Here is a 6,614-nt window from a genome sequence, read left to right as displayed (position 1 = left end):
TGTCACATAACTGACCTCTCACCCAATGTAAATGCCTACTTATCATTGACATATACGATTGTGTCCATCTCTAGACTGACTCCAGGTTGTAGTTATGCCTTCAGAAAGTATTCACGTTTTAAAACGTTAACATGGATTAAATTGAGATGTTTATGTGTCTGGTTTATACACAATACTCTATAGTGTCAAAGTGGAATTCTGTTTTTAGATTTTTTTTGTTACAAATTAATTAAAAAAATGAAAAGCTGAGCTTGAGTCTAAAAGCATTCAACCTCTTTGTTATAGCAAAAACTAAACAAGTTCAGGAGTACAAATGTGATAAACAGATCACATAATAAGTTGCATGGACTTATTCTGTGTACAATAATAATGGATAACATGATTTTTTAATGACTACCTCATCTCTGTACCCAGGGGCGCAACTTTGGTTTTCAAGGTAAGGGGGACAAAATTATAAATTTATAATATTTGCTTGTATTTTTTTATTCGGTCGGAAAAATACTCCAAGCGGTCTACTCGACCGCTCGGAGGTGTCCGCGTTTCCAATGACTCGCAATGAAGAGCACCTAGTGGTAGATGGGTAAAAAATTAAAAACAGCTGTTGAATATCCCTTTGAGCATGGTGAAGTTATTAATTACAAATTGGATGGTGTACCAATACACCCAGTCATGACAAAGCTACAAGCGTCCTTCCTAACTCAGTTGCTGGAGAGGAAGGAAATCACTCAGGGATTTCATCATGAGTCCAATGATGACTCTAAAACAGTTGCAGAGTTTAATGGCTGTGTTTGGAGAACACTGAGGATGGATCAACAACATTGTAGTTACTCCTCAATACAAACCTAAATGACAGAGTGAAAAGAAAGAAGCCTGTACAAAATAAAAAAGTGAAACTGCAAAGAATGTGACAAAGGAAATGAATGTCCTGAATACAAAGTGTTTGGAGCAAATCAACACATCACTGAGTACCACTCCTCATATTTTCAAACATGGTAGTGTCTACATTATATTATGGGTATGCTTGTCACCGGCAAGGACTAGGGAGTTTTTCAGGATAAAAAAGAAAGCAATGATCAACAACCAACTTGATAGAGTTTGAAGGATTTAAAAAATAATAATGTGCAAGGATTGTACAATCCAAGTGTGCAAAGCTCCTACCGAGAAAGAATCACAGCTGTAATCGCTGTGAGAGATGATTCTAACATGTATTGACTCAGGGCGTTGAATACTTACTGTATCTAATCAAGATATTGGTGTTTTACTTTTCATTTACAAGTGTTAGAATTTTTCTTCCACCTTGAAATTACAGAGTATTTTGTGTAGATCGTTGACAAAAATGACAACTAAACCCATTTTAATCCCACTTTGTAACACAACACAATGTGGAAAAAATAAATGTGTTTGAATACTTTCTGAATAACCTACAGAAGCAGATGAAGGTTTGTCTTCATAACCTGCCTACAGAAGCAGATTAAGGTTTGTCTTCATAACCTGCCTACAGAAGCAGATTAAGGTTTGTCTTCATAACCTGCCTACAGAAGCAGATGAAGGTTTGTCTTCATAACTTGCCTACAGAAGCAGATGAAGGTTTGTCTTCATAACTTGCCTACAGAAGCAGATGAAGGTTTGTCTTCATAACTTGCCTACAGAAGCAGATGAAGGTTTGTCTTCATAACTTGCCTACAGAAGCAGATGAAGGTTTGTCTTCATAACTTGCCTACAGAAGCAGATGAAGGTTTGTCTTCATAACTTGCCTACAGAAGCAGATGAAGGTTTGTCTTCATAACTTGCCTACAGAAGCAGATGAAGGTTTGTCTTCATAACCTGCCTACAGAAGCAGATGAATGTACACTGTATGCAGTCGTGGCCGAAAGTTTTGAGAATGACATAAACATTAATTTCCACAAAGTTTGCTGCTTCAATGTCTTTAGATATTTTTGTCAGATGTTACTATGGAATACTGAAGTATAATTACAAGCACTTCATAAGTGTCATAGGCTTTTATTGATAATTACACAAAGTTGACCCTTCTTTTTCAAGACCTCTGCAATCTGCCCTGGCATGCTGTCAATTCACTTCTGGGCCACATCCTGACTGATGGCAGCCCATTCTTGCATAATCAATGCTTGGAATTTGTCAGAATTTGTGGGGGTTTTTTTTGTCCACCCGCCTCTTGACGATTGACCACAAGTTCTCAATGGGATTACGGTCTGGGGAGTTTCCTGGCCATGGACCCAAAATATTGATGTTTTGTTCCCCAAGCCACTTAGTTATCACTTTTGCTTTATGGCAAGGTGCTCCATCATGCTGGAAAAGGCATTGTTCGTCACCAAACTGTTCCTGGATGGTTGGGAGAAGTTGCTCTCGGAGGATCTGTTGGTACCATTCTTTATTCATGGCTGTGTTCTCAGGCAAAATTGTGAGTGAGCCCACTCCCTTGGCTGAGAAGCAACCCCACACATGAATGGTCTCAGGATGCTTTACTGTTGGCATGACACAGGACTGATGGTAGCGCTCACCTTGTCTTCTCCGGACAAGCTTTTTTCCAGATGCCCCAAACAATCGGAAAGGAGATTCATCAGAGAAAATCAGTCTGTCCCTGATGTTTTTCCTGGAGAGAAGTGGCTTCTTTGCTGCCCTTCTTGACACCAGGCCATGCTCCAAAAGTATTTTTCTCACTGTGCGTGCAGATGCACTCACACCTGCCTGCTGCCATTCCTGAGCAAGCTCTGTAATGGTGGTGCCCCGATCCCGCAGCTGAATCAACTTTAGGAGACGGTCCTGCCGCTTGCTGGACTTTCTTGGGCGCCCTGAAGCCTTCTTCACAACAATTGAACCGCTCTACTTGAAGTTCTTGATGATCTGATAAATGGTTTATTTAGGTGCAATCTTACTGCAGCAAAATCCTTGCCTGCGAAGCCCTTTTTGTGCAAAGCAATGATGACGGCACGTGTTTCCTTGCAGGTAACCATATTTGACAGAGGAAGAACAATGATTCCAAGCACCACCCTCCTTTTGAAGCTTCCAGTCTGTTATTCAAACTCAATCAGCATGACAGAGTGATCTCCAGCCTTGTCCTCATCAACACTCACACCTGTGTTAACGAGAGAATCACTGACATGATGTCAGCTGGTCCTTTGTGGCAGGGCTGAAGTGCAGTGAAAATGTTTTTGGGGATTCAGTTTGCAATGAATTGCAATTCATCTGAACACATAACATTCATAACATTCAGGAGTATATGCAAATTGCCATCATACAAACTGAGGCAGCAGACTGAAAATTAATATTTGTGTCATTCTCAAAACTTTTGACCACGATGTATACAAAAGTATGTGGACACCCCTTCAAATGAGTGGATTTGTCTATTTCAGCCACACCCGTTGCTGACAGGTGTATAACATTGAGCACGCAGCCATGTCATCTCCTCAGACAAACAGACCTAAACCCAATTGAGATGTTGTGGCAGGACCTTAAACCAGCCGTTCCTGCTGGAAAACCCACAAATGTTGCTGAGTTAAAAGGGATTTCACTCTGGCCCTCCCACAACATGTTGTCATTATCATATTAACAACGATACGTTTTGATCATAAACATCCACAAGCTAGAACGAGCACATTTTCATTTCACTGGTAGAATCAGGAAGTTTCAACTTGCTGTGTTTACGGGTTGTCATGGTGAACCACGTCACTCAAAGTGAATGCAGACACCACCCCTCGGGGCGTGCCAACAAACTTAGATGGTGGTATAAAGTGTTGTTAAGTTGGGCTCAGAACTTCTCTCGGTGAGATTTGTATTTTCACTAACGTTTGTCTTCATGCCTGTGTGGTGTTCTGTGCCTGGCTTTGTAAAAGGAAATGCTCACCCATATTAAATGTTATATTGTTTTGTCCATCTCTGAGTAATGTTCTTTCGATTCCCTGGATCATTTCATGTTTTCATGTGTATTTGAGTTATTGGCCTGGAGGTGTGTTGGGTCATTGTACTGTTGAAAAACAAATGTTATGTTTTTAAGTGCAAACAAATGAACAAACTAAGTGCAAACCAGATGGGAGTATATGTATTTATTTAACTAGGCAAGTCAGTTAAAGAACAAATTCTTATTTACAATGACGGCCTAAAGCCCCAGCCAAACCTGGGCCAATTGCGCCGCCCTATATATTATGTCGCAGGGCTCGACATACATGACTGCCCGCTGGCCGGGGGAGGTTAATGGAAACTTTCAGGGCAGTCAGTCATCCACGTCAGTGGCCTAATTGGAAAAAAATATATATATATATAAACTCAGCAAAAAAAGAAACTTCCTCTCACTGTCAACTGCGTTTATGGTTAAATATTTGTATGAACATAACAAGATTCAATAACTGAGACATAAACTGAACAAGTTCCACAGACATATGACTAACAGAAATGGAATAATGTGTCCCTGAACAAAGGGGGGGGTCAAAATCAAAAGTAACAGTTAGTATCTGGTGTGGCCACCAGCTGCATTAAGTACTGCAGTGCATCTCCTCCTCATGGACTGCACTAGATTTGCCAGTTCTTGCTGTGAGATGTTACCCCACTCTTCCACCAAGGCACCTGCAAGTTCCCGGACATTTCTGGGGGGAATGGCCCTTGCCCTCACCCTCCGATCCGACATGTCCCAGATGTGCTCAATGGGATTGAGATCCGGGCTCTTGGCTGGCCATTGTAGAACACTGACATTCCTGTCTTGCAGGAAATCACGCACAGAATGAGCAGTATGGCTGGTGGCATTGTCATGCTGGAGGGTCATGTCAGGATGAGCCTGCAGGAAGGGTACCACATGAGGGAGGAGGATGTCTTCCCTCTAACGCACAGAGTTGAGATTGCCTGCAATGACAACAAGCTCATTCCGATGATGCTGTGACACACCGCCCCATATATATACACTACCGTTCAAAAGCACTTAGAAATGTCCTTGTTTTTGAAAGAAAAGCTATGTCTTTCTCCATTAAAATAACATTGAATTGATCAGAAATACACTGTAGACATTGTTAATGTTGTAAATGACTATTGTAGCTGGAAGCGGCTGATTTTTTAAATGGAATATCTACATAGGCGTACAGATCAGATCATTATCAGCAACCATCACTCCTGTGTTCCAGTGGCACGTTGTGTTAGCTAATCCAAGTTTATCATTTTAAAAGGCTAATTGATCATTAGAAAACCTTTTACAATTATGTTAGCACAGCTGAAAACTGTTGTCCTGATTAAAGAAGCAATACATTGGCCTTCTTTAGACTACTTGAGTATCTGGAGCATTAGCGATTGTGGGTTCGATTACAGGCTCAAAATGGACAGAAACAAAGCAATTTCTTCTGAAACTTGTCAGTCTATTCTTGTTCTGAGAAATGAAGGCTATTCCATGCCAGAAATTTCCAAGAAACTGAATATCTCGTACAACCATGTGTACTACTCCCTTCACGGAACAGCGCGAACTGGCTCTAACCAGAATAGAAAGAGGAGTGGGAGGCCCCGGTCCACAACTGAGCAAGATGACAAGTACATTAGAGTGTCTAGTATTAGAAACAGACACCTCACATGTCCTCAACTGGCAGCTTCATTATATAGACCCACATAACACCAGTCTCAACATCAACAGTGAACAGGCGACTCCGGGATGGTGGCCTTCTAGGCAGAGTTCCTCTGTCCAGTGTCTGTGTTTTTTTGCCCATCCTAATCTTTTCTTTTTATTGGCCAGTCTGAGATATGGGTTTTTCTTTGCAACTTTGCCTAGTAAGGTGGTTGAATTAGTAGTAATGAATAGTGCTGGTGTCTCGTAGGGTGGATTAATTAGGAGTGATGACTAGTGCCGTGTCACGACGTGGCCCTTTGGGCTGTATATTGTGGCTCCCCCCTCTCTCACTCTCTCTCTCCCACCACAAGTTTTATGACTTTATGACAGTTCATAAAATCCTGGCAGAGACTCTCTCCCCCTGGTCATGCAGAAAGAGAGGGGAAATAAACCTATGGAACAAAGTGCTTTGTTTTGTTCAATTCCTATTCCCCAAAATGAGAGGATTAAACAATATTTCTATTTTTGAGAATGTGGGAATGGTCCGTGGGTATTCAAAGAACAGTCCTGTCGAAGTTGTTTTATTTTGTGACATCAGGAAGGATGGTAGTACAGAATAACGATAGCTTTGGAAGTGTACATTTCTCAGTTATTCGTTTTCTACCTGAATGTTGTGTAAAATATATGATTGATTATGAAACTATTTGTGAGAAGATGTAATGTTATGTTGGCCTTCTAAACCAGATACTTGTTTAGTCATAAAGTTTTAACTAGTCAGTGGCCACACCCCCGTGAGCCCAGACATTACATCAGGTGTCATAGAACCGCCCCTTTTTCCACAGAGTATTAAACCCTCTTCAAAATATACATTAAGTCAGAGAACGCCGGGACAGAGTCCCCACGTTGGAATGGCTACAATTCTATAGGCCTCGGAGACCATACAGGTGTAGTTTTGGCTACATGGGTAGAAATGGTTCAACTCTGAGACTATCGATCACTACAGAACAAGAGTAAATCATAGACGTATAATTACTAGTCTGCAGCTAGAAATTACGTAAGTCGAGTACGAGAATGCCGA

The sequence above is a fragment of the Salvelinus namaycush genome, chromosome 12 (assembly GCF_016432855.1).
Source record: "Salvelinus namaycush isolate Seneca chromosome 12, SaNama_1.0, whole genome shotgun sequence".
Taxonomy (NCBI): Eukaryota; Metazoa; Chordata; class Actinopteri; order Salmoniformes; family Salmonidae; genus Salvelinus; species Salvelinus namaycush.
The sequence above is the reverse complement of the archived record's forward strand: the minus strand, read 5'-3'. Positions refer to the sequence as shown.